Consider the following 14,942-nt stretch of genomic DNA (forward strand, 5'->3'; position numbering starts at 1 on the left):
AAACCTTTTGAAATTAATTTATGACTTATTCTTTAAGCTACAGCTTATATGCATAACTCAATGTAACAAGAAAATTTAATTATAATTTATTTAAGAATCATCACTTTGCACAATTAAATTTAGCTTATTTGAATTTATAATTTCATACATAAGGCTCTATTAGATAAACACAAAACTTAAGTGCAGGAAAAAATCATATTTAGAATTTTTTTTAAATAGCTTAACTTGAACGTCTCACCTATTCTTACTAAAGGGGCAGATTGAAAACTTATGTTACTGTTCAGTTTAGGTGATCACCCTTTTTTATCATGAAACGCATGACTTCTTAAAAAATGATAAATAATGAGCTTTATCACACGACTACCAAAAACAGTATCTGAGACAACCTACGACTGGCTTCGTCCTGATTACTACTCATCAGGCAGGCATTGTCGCGATAAATTGCTGTTGAGATCTTGCAAAGCGGGTTTAAGTACAAAATACTGAAGCGACTTTTTGTGGGTAAAGTTGAAAAAATTGATACAGCTAAATCATTCACAGCCCAATTCACAGCCTAATGCTTGTTAGATAATTTTTACCAACAAAGTTGAGATGCTTCAATAATTAATAATGTACTTTACCACACGACCATCAACAACTTCTTTAAAAATGCAGATTTTATATATAGATTTATATTTGTAATACAAAAAAAAACAACTACTTTTCGAATGTTTACTGCAGTTTTAAAGCGTTTAGCATGTCATCAAAACAATAACAAAGTTTGTCCTGAAAAAGAGGTAAAACTGTATCCAAGTGGTATACGAATCGGTAACTAAAAGGTTTTTTTGTTAACCAGATCCTTGGACTAAACTTTTTAAGCATTTTTTTTGTCGAGCAAAATTTATTGGCAAATTTTTAAAAAGTAACAAAAACACAAATCATGACGTTTCAAATAAATTTGAATAAATTCAGTTAGTTTATTCTAAAAACAACTTCTGCACAAGTTAATTTGTGGTTAGTTTTGTGTTGTTTATTTTTAATTTAATTATATTTTTGTTGCTGTTTTTATTGTTTTTTATATCAATGTTTTTCTTAAAATGCATGTTTTGGTTATGAAGGTAGGGTTGTTGTCTTTTTTTCTTTGTTTAGCGATTGTTCTTTTTTAATTTACTAATTTCGTTTTTTTTTTTCCAAGCTACATAAGTTACACGTTTGTTAATTTTTGGTCTTCTTTTAGTTCTGCAGAGTAATTAATTTTTAAACAGTAGTCTTTGTTTGCGTCTTTTAATTCCAATATGTTACTATTTTTATTCATTGAACGATAAAAACAGCGCTAAAAAAGTTTGGTCTAGAGACAAAGGAACCTTTTGGTTATCGAGTTGTACACCACATGCTTATCAAATTTTTTACGAGTTATTACACATATTTTTTTCTTTCATCTAATCATTTAAATATTTAATAATAAAAAAATCAATTAAACGAAATGAAAGAAAAGAAAACTGAAAGAAAATTAACTAACTTTTTTGTTTAAAAATGTACTTAAAAAATTTTCTAATAACATGAGAACTAAAAAACATATATAACTTTAAATTAACTTATAAAAGGAAATAAACGATACTAATAGCATACATGTGAATACTTGAATAATAGGTTACAACTTTATTAAAGAAATTAAAAATGTAATACGCTAAAACATTATTACGTAAAATTTATATACATATAGTTTGTTAGTTTAGTAATATGACTTTTCAATTTATTTTTAAAACTTGTCTTATGGTTATTGCATCTTTTTTTGAATGTTGTACTAGTTGTACCCACGTCAATTGGGTTAAGTCTTCTAATGGGTAACCAAAAGCACGTGGAATTAAATTTTATAACTTTTTTTTAAACTATGTGAAAGCCCAGAACTTGATTTTACATCTGAAATAGAAACTATACATGCTGTGCTATTGATAGTTGGACAAAATATGACGAAATTAAAAGTAGTATTAGAACTACGATTAATTTGCTTGAAACAAATCGATTATCACTGTTGTCTACTAAAACTAAAAATACACTGTGGCTTAGGAAAAGTGTATTTTTTAAAAGTTATAAATGTACAAAGTACATCTAAAACTCACTTAACTTTAAAACGCAAACGTATATTGATGCAACTTCTATTAACTTGAAACTACGTTATTGCAGTAAAAAAAATATATGCAACTTAAGGATGGCAGGTATTATAAGAATAACGAAGTAACAACTACTCTTTACTTTTTAGAAATATGTTCAGACTGCTCTACCTGTGTAAAAAAAATCCCATGATTAAATACACTTAAGAAACACTTATAAAAATATCTATAGTTAGTATCAAGTTTTTGTCTTCCTATATAGCAAGTTGCTTTAATTGTATTTTTAAATATAACCAAAAGTTTGTTAGTCACGTTTACTGAAAAATGAATTCACGAATGATAGCTTTTTTTTTGGTGTAGAAAATATTATTTTAAGTTTTTAGTATAAAACCTTCCATTAAACACCAATCGATACTTATTTTATCGAGTTTTTATTTCAAAATAAAAATATAGCAACTGACTATTTTTTTATAATAAATTAAACTGGTATTGAAAAAATTATTTTATGTATAGTTTAAAACGAAAATAAAATATATTAGTTATAACTTTGTTTCTTTTTTTACGTTAAAGTTTTTTTGGGTTGACTTAAAAAAAACTTATATATAAATTTTAAATCTTTCGTTTTAATTAAAAAAAAAAGTTTTGTTGCCTTAATTTTTCTGCAATTTGATACAATTTTTCTATTGACTCTTTGAATTTTAAATGTTTAAAGCCATCTTTTTATTTTTTCTTTGTCGAACTATTGTACTCTAGATCTTTTTAAATGTCATAAAAAAAAATTCTGTTTTAAAACACTTGGTAACTAAAAAAAGATGTTTCCTTTAATTCTTTTATTAAATTTCAGTAGATTTAGTAATGGTGATTACTTAGATACTTTTAAAAGGTTACTTAACAAACACTTTTTAAACAAATTTGGGGAACTCCTTTTTAACTATAAATTTGTTTTGTTGACGGATTTTAACGTTTAGGAATAATTATCTAAAAAATTTAAGAAATCTAGTCATAAGGATTTTTCAACTTCGAAACATAATGTAATAGAAAAAAAATTAGTATTAGACTTTGAACAAACATTAAATTATTTAATGGTCTATTTGCAAGCAACGGTGGTATAGTCAACTATTAAAAAACAGTAAAAAAATAATTTTCCTTATCATAAAACTGAGGTCGATATTTAATTACTTTCACACCAACAGGAAAAAATAATAGTTATCTATGAATCCTTAAAAAAAACTCTTATCTCTTTGTTCAATTCAGTTCTGTCCAGAACCAAAAAAAAAAAAATTGTTCCATTACTTATTATTTTTACTGCACATAATGAACTCAGTGGGAGTGTGTTTACTCGTTTAACACACAGAAGCATTTGTCGGTTTAATAAAGAAAAGTACTGTGAAAATTGTTTTATTTATTAAAAGATACTTAGTTACATAAAATTCTAAAGAAAATGTAATAGCCACTACGTTAATGTCGTAGTCGAATAGTTGAGATGACATGATCAGTTTTTAATGAACTAAAAGAATCAAAAGTTGAAAAACTTTTGTATATGTGTCGACCTGTAGGTTTTGACCTCGCAACACTTGACTTAACTTTTTATAGGTGTTTAGTTTAAAATAATAATTGCTTGCTTCGCAAAGGTTTATTTTTTACAATAAAATAAGTGTAATTAAACTTAAGTAATTCAATTGAACGTTTTTGAAATAAAACTAACTTTATTTTTAAGATCAAAAGCAATGCATTTTCATCGTTTATTTAAATTAAATATCTCTTTTATCGAAAACTTTAAGCAACTAAGTAATAAAACATTTTTTTTTAAGTTAAGCTTTTTTAAAATACTTAGCAATAATGACATCACCAACAAATTTTGGTTTTAAATCTATTTATGCTGACTTCCAGTGATGCACAAGGAAAATGGTAAAGCTTTCTAATGGTTATTCTTATTATCTAATAAATTTAACAATAGTTATTTAAAAACTTATCAAATAAGGGATAAGGGTGTAAATTAAAATAAAAGTATTTAAAAATATGTTGATGATCAGATAAGAAATACCTTTAACTATACTTTCCGTTATTTTGGAACTAGAGTCTTTGAAAAAAAAATACTTTTTTAACAATCCGGTTTTTTAGTGAAAAAATTCTAGAAACTTGTGTTTTCTCACTTTATCGACTAATAACTAAATTGTTATTGTGTTTTAGTTTCAACCAGATTACTAAATATTGTTCTTGAAAAAACCAAAAAACTATACTACTCAATTTGATGACCGAGAAGTCTTTTCGTACTGCCTGTTCCTTAAGCCATTTTTTCTATTGAGTATCTGTTTTTTTAATAAACTTATCTTAACATATCTATTTCTAACAAAAATACTAAAACAGTATGTGTAACTACTAAATTTTGTATTAATTAAAAGCACAGTGCAATTCAATTTGAACTTTGATAGCTACTGTTTTTGAATTCAACCATTTGCAATAAACTACTTAAAAGCCTTTCAAGATCGCTCTGTGGAAGATAACTTAATTTATATTATTATATATTTTTTATGTATTACATTAAACATAAGTAAGGACAAGATTCATTCAAAGACGTTTTTATTGAGCAAACAAGTAAAATACATTTCAGTTAACCCTTATCAACTACTTTAGTTAGCAATAAATATAAAAATTCTTCTTATATAATCTTATTATATATATAAACATATTGCTTTGCTTTTCGCACTTCACAACTTGTCTAACAAAGTTTAAAACGCTTTAACTGCTTTTGATAAAAAATGCACAATCAAAATTTGATTAATAATAGTTTTAGTTTCATTTTAACAAATGTAAAAATCATAAGTAAACAAAAACTTTAAGCAATTGATTAGAACACTAATTTTTATAGGTAAAAGCTAAACTATGGTAAATTTATTTTTAAAAACAGAAACTTTCAGTATATTTTTCAATGAAAGTTACTATTTATAAAAGTGTGATAAACGATTAAAACTTTTGGTGGATTTTTTCACTTTTAGTACTCAAACTGAGATGTTAATCAACATTTTGAACAGCTCAATTTTTATAATTAGAATAAAAATAAAACTAGCCGGCAAAAAAACTGATATGTTAAGTCAATTTAAAACTTATGAAAAATAACAAACACATTCGTAAATAAGAAATTAGTAATAAAAAAATGCCAGCGATGAACTTTTAAGCTATAGCTGTACTTTTTTATATAAATGTAATTTTAAACTTTTTTGTGACAAAAACTTACAAGCTAGACTCATAATTCAGTAACTACTAACGCTTTAATATTGCTTGATTTGTTACATTTCTGTTTTAAGATAGTGCATTTACTTTGTTTGAAGCAAGTATTTTAACAAACTGCGGACTGCGAATTATTTCTGTACAGTGGGACAACTTTATTTACGGAAATTGACCCACGACTTATTGAATACAACTTAGATATAATTTAAGAGTATATAATTAAATATTTTGAGCGTCTTTTTTTTTGTCGTTCAAAAAACTATAATAATAACAATAAAATATAAAACTTTATAAATAGGTAAAACATAATTCAGAAACTACTTAAATTATTAAAGAAAAACAATCTGAGTACTACATTCAGTTTGCAAAAACTATCATAATGTAAGAATGCAATATATAAGAATGTTAAAAGTTGTTTAAAATATTTAATAATCAAAACAACGAAAATATGCTACCTTTATTCTAGCTCAAAATTTGAAATCTAAATAATTTTCAAAAATTTATAAACGTTCCTTTTATTAAACCACAAAAACTACATTATAAGTAATCATTAAAATAAGATATTTCCTTAAAAATCTCAAATTCCTCCAAAATAAGTTGATATTGTTAAAATTAAAAATAAATATACTAGTTCAAAAACAAATCTAATACTATATTTAAATTATTTTTTGAACTTAATTTTAATCATAATAAAAAAATAACTAAAATTGAGACGTAAAAAAGTATAAAAGTTCGTCAACTTTAAAGTATTTACACAAGGTAGTCTATACAAGTAAAATAGTTCAACTATAATTGTGTTTTCAGTACCAAGGTATTTTTACACACGAAAAAGATCTTTTGTTAATTCAAATGGTTCTTCAAACCATTCATTTGTACGATCGTCATAAGAACATATTGATGATTTCAATTCTTGAGTTAGTATAAATTTGTTATTTGTAGACAACTTAATCGGCATGAAAAGGTTTATTTAAGGCCACAAACTTTTTCAAAAAATTTTCAAAAACTTCACAAATATTCGAAAAACCTCCAATAATATTATACTTGTCTTTTACAGCAGCTGAGTTGTGATCATGTTTAGCTTTGATCATTCTTGGCACTGATGTCCATTTGTCAGCAAAAACCTCATAAGATTATACTGGGCTCAAAGTGTTATTGTCGGCATCCCATCCGCCGAATACAGTGATGAGTTTCCTGAAATAAAATGCAAGACGCACATGTCTTTAGAACACAATCTAGGCTCAACTCCAGGTTTGCTCAAAATATAAAATTGTAAAGTTTTCAAAATGTTAGAATTTTATTGAATAATCTTCTATGATTCAGGGATAATTCGTTACCCATGACCAAATTAAGTTATTAATTATTTTGTTATTAAATTGAATAAATATTAGATAAGGTAATACATGAAACATTATTTATCAAAGAAACTATAGAAGTTTCAACTATTATAAAACTTTACGACAGGTTTTTAATACTTTAATTGAGATTGAGATGTATATCATACTTTTAGTTTACTATTTGTTTATTATCTTAGTTTTGCTCGTTAGACACTAAGAGTTTTGGTTAATAAAAAGTTAAGCATTTTTACTAAGGCTAACGTTTATTGTTCCTGTGTATGCAGTAATCTGCTATACAGTAGCGAAACATGGACTTTGTTTAGCGTGCAGAAGAAGAAAATCAACAAAATCCACCTATGATGCCTTTGTCGTTTCCATAGAATAGCATAGCAACAAAAGATCACTAACGAGGAAGTATTGAGACGTACAAATCTTACCAAAATGTACTTTACCTTCAGTAAGTGCAGGCTTCGCTGACTTGGTCATTGAAGGTGGGTGAAGAGCGAATCCCAAGTCTCTGTTGTATAGGGTCGTTGGCAAACGCAACCGAAGTCGCCCAAAACTACGGTTTAAGGACGTATGTAAGAGTGATTTAACAAGCTTGAATATAACAATTGATGAGTTGAAGTTGCTTGCAAACGAAATCTTTAATGTTGACCTACTGTTTGATGTATTGATCTAGTATTAGTGGTGCTGAAACCAATAAAAAAAGTGGTATATTTTTTATATTTTTCTTTGAATATAGCAAGTCTGACTAAAAAAACTATTTTTTATTTTATAATTTTTTATACATACAAACCATCAAACTTTGAAAACTAGTAAACAATAGCTTGTGCTCTTTTTGTGTTTTTTATTTAAATTCACGACTGTATTTGGTATAGAGTGGTTTTTAACCTTTTCTCATTTTTTACCCTTTTATAAAGGTATTTACAAAATTTATCCCCAAATAAAACTGATTAATAATTTCTTTTTCGAAATGGAAAAAATATTTAAGCATTCGAACTGACAAATCTATAAGTTTGCTAATATTGCCTCAATTTTTCTAAAATTTAAATAAAATTAAGTCTAAAAACAACAAATTCATGTAAAATTCTTATTCTGTAACACTTTTTGAAATGTTTATTTAGAGAAAATTTACCCTCTTAAGCAAGGAAATTTACTCCAGATTAAGAATCGCTGTTCTAAAGGAACAGGTTCACAGAATTATATAAAAGAAATTCAATTTAACTAGCGAACATTTTTTAAACCTTAATCTAATATGTTAGCAGTTTAGTAATTTTAATATTCTCTGAAAAAAAAAGTGTTTGTACAACAGAAACATTAGATAAAAATTGGCAGATCAGTTTAAACTAAATGGTTTGGTTTTAAACAAAATATAAAATCAATTTTTTTTAGATTTCCAATTTAAAACAAAATAATTTCATTTTTTTATTCTAACTTGCAGTTTTTAACGTAAAAAACGACTATTGTATTTTAATTGGGCTCGTTTAAACATTGCTTTGTACGTTGCTTAATTTTTCATTTCTTTTAACGTATTAATAATATAAATACTACTTATTTTTACAATGTTGTTTTAATGATTTCAAGTATTATAAATATACAAACTTTTATTTTTCTTGCCGATGTGACGTTCTAACATTCAGATGGTAGTAACTTAAGAATAATTATTGTAGCATATTGTAGTATGACGATAGTGTCTGTATGAATTCGGTTTTTTTCAAAAAATTAACTAAATACTTAATGCTAGGAAAAAGCTACTAAAAACTTTATAAAAAGATAAGTTTTGATTTGTAAACAAAACATCAATTTAGTTTGTTACAAAATACATTTTAAGGGCTTCTTATAATTTTTCAAAAAATTAATAATCTAAAGATTTTTTGAAATTTAGATTACGAAAAATAGTTATCATTGTAGTTTACCTTTCGAAAAAGAAAATAGATAATTTGAATTCGTATGACTAAACAGTTTAGCTAGTAAAACTGACAAAATTTTCTTTTTAATGATTGAAAATGTACAAAGATTTTTGACTTAGAAAAGCTACATATATTTTTTTTTTCAAATTTTTATTTTTTTTCAATTTTATAAAAGTTATTTAAAAAATTCCCTTTTCCCTGACAATCTATTTTAAACAAAGTTCATGAAATATATATATAAAGTTTATTTTTATGTTTTTGCCTTACAATATCAAATTTTTCAGCTAATAAGATAAGAAATAGTGTTATTTTGTTTTATTATTGTCGTTAAAAGTTTTAGTTTTACATTTTTTGGGCTTTTATAAGAAACCACATTTTTCTATGTTTACTCTAATATAGTTATAACGCTGTTAGCATTATAATTCTTTTTTGTGTATATGTAAGAAAATTTGTTTTACTTTTATAGGAAATTTTAAGAGTTTGTTATTTATTTCTAAGGTATCAAAGTCGTTACAAGTCAGAAATATTTACACTTTAAAACTTTATCAAAAACCATTTTTTTATTGCCGATCGTTTTAAAAAATATTCAAAAAAAAATGTTTTTTAGTATATTAGTATAACCAATTGTCTAAAAGAAACACAAGCAATTATACAAACATAAAAAAAAAAAAACATGTGTTAAATAAAAAACAAAAAAAAAAATTCAGTAAATATATCTAAAAAATTATCTGTGAAGTTATTTGTAGCTATCAGTTTAGTTGTTATGTAATAAACAAAACTAAAACTATAAATTTATGATTTTATTGTGTTTAGCGATTTTTTATATGTATAATTATGAATTTCTTTCCTTTTACTCTTATGCAAATTCATCGTTTACATACTCTCATCCGCCTCACCATCAGAGCTTTCGTCATCTACCTCACCGTCTATTTCATCATCTAACTCATACTCAGAACTCTCACCATCTACTTCATCATCTACCTCACCACCTACCTCATGGTCTACCTCATCATCTACTTCATCATCTAGCTCATCATCTAGCTCATCACCTACCTCACCATCTACTTCATCATCTAGCTCATCATCTAGCTCATCATCTACCGCATCATCTAGCTCATTATCTACCTGATCATTTACCTCATCATCTACCTCATCATCTAGCTCATCACCTACCTCACCATCTACTTCATCATCTAGCTCATCATCTACCTCATCATCTATTTCATCATCTAACTCATCATCAGAACTCTCATCATCTACATCATCATCATCTAACTCATCATCTACCTCGCCACTTACCTCACCATCTATTTCATCATCTAACTCATCATCAGAACTTTCGTCATCTAGCTCATCATCTACTTCACCATCTAGCTCATCATCTAGCTCATCATCTAACTCATCATCAGAACTTTCGTCATCTGGCTCATCATCTACTTCACCATCTAGCTCATCGTCTACCTCATCATCTATTTCATCATCTACCTCATCATCTACCTCACCATCTATTTCATCATCTACCTCATCATCTAGCTCATCATTAGAACTCTCATCATCTAGCTCATCATCTTCGTCTGAGATCTGATTAGAAAATTCTGAGCTAGATTGGATCATCGGATAGCCGTAATTGAGTCCCAAGTCTGTTTTGTTTATATAAAAAGATTGCCATGCTATATATGTTTACCTTCACAATTTATTTTAATTTGTAACTAAACTATTAAAAGATTTTTAAAATAGTCAACTGTGAATGTGTATACGAAAATTTTAGTATTTTAATTTGTTTTAAGCAAGTTTTTATCGATTTTAATTTTAACTAAAAATATTATATACCTTCAAGTGTAAAATGAGGAATTTGCTTTAGAGTAGATGAAGTCTCTTTTTTTGACTTTGCTTCTGTAGTTTTATACAAATAAATTAAGCCCTTTTCTAGTTTTTTGCAATTAAAATTAATTATTTTATTTAAATTTTTACAATTAAAAAAACAAAAAATTATCAACTAGATATCAAAACTCTCTACTATTTACTTTAAGAAATTTACTTAAAAAAAAACTTCAACAGTTTATTTTAACAAATAAGTTAGTTTAACTTGGTAACAGTTCACTAAAACGTTTTTAATTAAATAATGATTCACTTATAAACTTCAGAAACAAATAAAAAACTTCAAACCAAGTTTGTAAGTAACCTGTTGAATCTTTGATGTTATCTTCAATCTTATTTGCCGGTTTTTCTTCTGTGACCAATGAGATAGCATTTTCATCAACATGATCATTTTCTTTATCTGTTACAACATAGCTTTCCTCACGTTCAGGTTGTCGTTCCAAAAATTTTTCCTAAAGTTTATCATTGTTAAGTTAGCTACATCTTTGACTAATGCACTAAATAATTAGAATTTTATTTAAGTTATTTATTTTTTACTTTAAAAATTAAAACTTTGTTGGTAAGGCTGATGCAAACGGTTACTTTTACTAGGTCAAAACAATGTTAGAAATATAGAATTTTCACTTAAGCAACTATGCTCAACATATAATCTATAACAAGTGAAAAACAACATTAACTTACCAAAAATAAAATGATGTAGTTAAGAAGCACCAATAAGAACTGCAGTACTTTCACGCTCAAATATGAACCAGCAGCTTTGACTGTTTTTTTAACAAATAGCAGTGCAGTTCTTATACAACCGGAATGATTTACGACAACAAATTCAAGTTTGTCTGGTTCAAAAAAGCCAAGTTGTGTTACCTTCCTAATCATAGAATACATAGCAACAAACCTGTAAACATTTTAAATAGTTTTGTAATAAGAGTATTGATCTTAAATGATATAATCAAAATTATAAAACGCTCTCATTACTTCTCAAGTTTTATCTACTACCTAACGAGTTGTAAACAGTTTGTGATCTATTGCTGATTTAGACTATTATAGTTAAATTTTTGCACAAATTAGACTAGCTCATGAAATAGATTTATTTTAACATGGTTAAAAAAGGAAATGTTTTTATTTTCTTCTTAATCGTTGCTACTCTGTATTTTAGATTTGCAGTTACAAGTTTTATCCAATTATATCACCTTTAAACTAAAACCAAACTATCCAATATTAGTAAATAGAATTAACCAAACTATTTACACTTTTAATTTAGTTTTCAAGTGTTTATAAAAAAAATCTTTTAACTTTAATGTTTCCTAAAGTTCTGTATGTAACATTTTGGTTAAAACAAACAAGCTCGAGTCATATCGGGAAAATTTAAGTTTTGTAGATAAAAAAATTTCAATAAGTTAGTTGTGTTGACCAACTTAAACAATAAGCATTAACTCACATGTGTTTCAATGAAACCTTTGCTATAGAAAAATAAACCGCTACCAACAGAACCCCATAATCGTTTCCTAAAAACTTGGATATCTTTTGATCATATATTTTCTCTAGTTGAGTAAAAATAGTTTTCCTTTTCTGTTTTTGAGGTCTTGACCAAAATTTTACTTTTTGTAGAAAACTGTCTCTGATGATTTCTTCGTCATTTTCAATAAAGTTGTCAAGAAAATGGATAATTCTGTTTTCCACCGTTAGTGACTCTTCGTATTTTGCATCTATTTCAAGAGCTTTCGATGAGCTGCTAATAATTTTTTCTTCACTAAAGAAAAGCGTCGCTACAATAGCGCAAACGATGAGGTTATGTAATATTAGAAATCTCATTGTTACTCGTTCAGTTAATTTTTATGTTACTAATTACTATAAAAAAACATTAAAACGAAATCGAAAATAAAACGTCATAATAAACTAATACTCTTTAGTTTCTAATTAATATTTTTGTATGATTTTGTATATATTTTTTTATATTGAATATATTGTTCATTTTACTGAGTGTTAAGCTTATTTAAATAATAATAAAAGTCTTAATTAGTGATTTTGTTTATTACACACAATTATAATTTTTGCTGGTAATAGAAGGTTAAAAAACACTTTTATAAGATTTTATACACAATCTAGTATTTTTCAATAAAACAAGTAGACTTCTTTAGTTTATATCGACGCAGGGATCGGAATCCTTTAGTAAGCAACGGGCCAGCTTTCCTAGAATTGGTTGCTGTCGGGCCACTTTATTTAGAGAAAATTTTTCGCGAGCTTCAGCATCTAAAACAGTTGCACCAATCGGTAATAAATTCTATTCATACCAAACTGTGACAAAACAAGCAATAATAAAGCTCTACTAGCTATTACTAGTTATTACTTTAAGGGCCTAAATGTTAGTTTTTACTTCAAAACCTTTTTTTTTTTGTTATAATAAAGAACGTTTTGCTAAAAAGTACCTGGCAGGGCGCATTTTTGCTTTCAGAGCCGCAATATGCCCGCGTATAAGCATTGTGAAATAATCTGAAATAACCAAAGAAAAAAAAAAACTTTAGGATTGACATACACACGTACAACTATTTATTTTTGTTTAGGTTGTTTTGCACAAGCGTTTAATTTCACTTTGAAAAGAGACTAAAGAAGCAACAAAACTATCGACTTTTTTTAATTTTTCAACATCTTAAACTGTATGTGTTATCTTAGTATTTTCACAAATATATTCCTGTAAAGTAATATAATATTATTCTTTTTTCTTTAGAAGCTACCAACTTTACTTTTAGAGATGAAAAGCGTAAAATAGTTTATTAAAAAGCTCTATTTTGCTGGTCGAGAATATACTAAAAATAAGTAGCAGATTATGACCAAGTCTTTTTGCATTTGTTTGCCAACTATAGCAAAGATATATTTGAAACTTTCGACTAGAAGTTTTATTGAAAAGCACTGGACTAGTAAATATTAAAATAAATTTGTTCTATGTTCAATTTTTAAATAGTTTAAGATAATTAAGTACAAATTAAGTTATCAAAAGTTTGTTAAGCTCTAATTATACACAAAAGTAGTAATTATACACTTAATTTAAAATTTACGTTAGCTTTATCAATACAAGTATTCGAAGTTAAATAGATATTAATTTATAGTTTAAACAGACAATAAAAAATATACCTGCCTTTTAACAAATTGATTTAATTTTTAGATATATGAAGTAAATATTTTGTTACTGAATTAAAAAGGCTTCACTACAATTTAAGTTTCAATTTAAACGTCAAGTTTAATAATATTGTTTTTTTACAGATTAATGTAAAATGTTATTTACAGTAAATGATATTTGTAACCCTAATGATACAATATAATATACTAAAATTACAACAGTTTTACTTCGACATAAACTTTTGATTTGGTTATTTATTGTAAAACTGTTTAATAAAACATTCAAAAAAACACAGCATTAGGAAAATAATAAACTAGTCGAACAAAGTATCAATAAAACTAACTTTATGCAAATTTTAAATTTTGTAACTCAAGTTTAAATTAACACTTCATAACTAGACGTTTTTAAAATAGTATAAAAGTTGTGTTTAATTATTACTTTTTAGTATTTTACAATAAAGGGCGGTTTTAGACAAAACTTAATTCTTATATTATTGCTTTTTTAATCTTTGAACGTTTATTTTTACATTGTTTAAAATTATGATTTTTTTTTGAAAAAAATGCAGTTAAAGTTTTTTTACTTTTTTATTTAGTGAAAATTTTTTGTGGACTATGATTTTGGAATACTTTTCGTTTTATAAAATATCTTTCCCAAAAAATAAAGACTCTTGAATAAATATTTTCTCTATTTATTTTATACATTGTTTGCATTTTTTCTTTATATATTTATCACTAACACTGTTACCCCTATCCCTCGATCGCTAAGCGGTTCTCGAATTTGACTGGGTGGATTTTGAATGTGTCCCAAAAGAAATAGACAAAGCAGTTTTTATTTACTTCGTGTATTATAAGAGATTGTTAATCAAAAATCTTTCTCAAAAGATAAAAACCCTTCAGTTGTGGCCAGCATCAGACAATCCTCAATCGGAGTTGCGATTCCAATTGAGGCGCGGTGAATTTTAACTCATTTGAGAATCATCATACCGCAGTCATCATTTGATGATCTTACTGGTCTACTAATTGAGTAGACGCAGGTAAGGATCACCCATACTGAAGAGTAATTTTTACAGTCAACTGTTTGTTAATGTTTTGTTGTATGCAAGTGAGCATTTGCTTGTGACGTCATAATACACTAGAACTTTTCGTCACTCACGAAGGTGAAAGAGAATTTAAAATTTTCTTCAGTCTGCGTATTCATAAAAAAAAAACGTTTAAAATTAGAAATTTTCATTAAAGATAGTTGCTTTAGTCTATAAACGATTTATAGGATATTCACTAACAGAAAACTGTACTTCTTACTGAAAGTAATTTTACCTGTAAATAGTAGTTTAAGAAATACTTACAAAATGGATTTTGTAAAGGTCGTGATAACTTCAAATATTCTTTCG

At 26.3% G+C, this 14,942-nt stretch overlaps 1 non-coding gene across 1 annotated transcript; it reads right to left on the bottom strand.

Moving 5' to 3' along the window:
• Positions 1-14,462: 14,462 nt before the first annotated feature.
• On the bottom strand, positions 14,463-14,611 carry LOC145837324 (U8 small nucleolar RNA). Its single transcript, XR_014369961.1, has one exon. It is a non-coding gene; the product is annotated as a U8 small nucleolar RNA (small nucleolar RNA).
• Between the last annotated feature and the right edge of the window lie 331 nt (positions 14,612-14,942).

This window comes from Thalia democratica, chromosome 5, assembly GCF_965202585.1.
Source record: "Thalia democratica chromosome 5, ktThaDemo2.hap1.1, whole genome shotgun sequence".
Lineage (NCBI taxonomy): Eukaryota > Metazoa > Chordata > Thaliacea > Salpida > Salpidae > Thalia > Thalia democratica.